Source organism: Nanorana parkeri, unplaced genomic scaffold (assembly GCF_000935625.1).
Source record: "Nanorana parkeri isolate BGI_ZX_2015 unplaced genomic scaffold, ASM93562v1 scaffold3339, whole genome shotgun sequence".
In the NCBI taxonomy this organism is placed as follows: domain Eukaryota; kingdom Metazoa; phylum Chordata; class Amphibia; order Anura; family Dicroglossidae; genus Nanorana; species Nanorana parkeri.
This window is the reverse complement of record NW_017309607.1, coordinates 1-292: the sequence shown is the minus strand read 5'-3', so window position 1 is coordinate 292 and position 292 is coordinate 1.

Below are 292 nucleotides of genomic sequence, written 5' to 3'. Positions count from 1 at the left end.
TTCAGGGGCACGCCCCCTTCATCAGAACCTAAGGTAACTCTTCTATATCCTGCTCTATTTAAATTAATCACTGACCAATCACATGGGGTTTGTCAATGAAAGGTCATATGGCGGTATAAAACCAATTGCTGGTATTTCCGCTATGCGTTCTCACCTATCTGACGAATAACACGCCATAACTGATGATTAAAACACATTAACATAAATAGTATAATTATTATCAGGAAAAAAATAAAACTAATTAATAACAGTATATATAAAACGGAAAATTGTATACTTACCTATCGGTAAT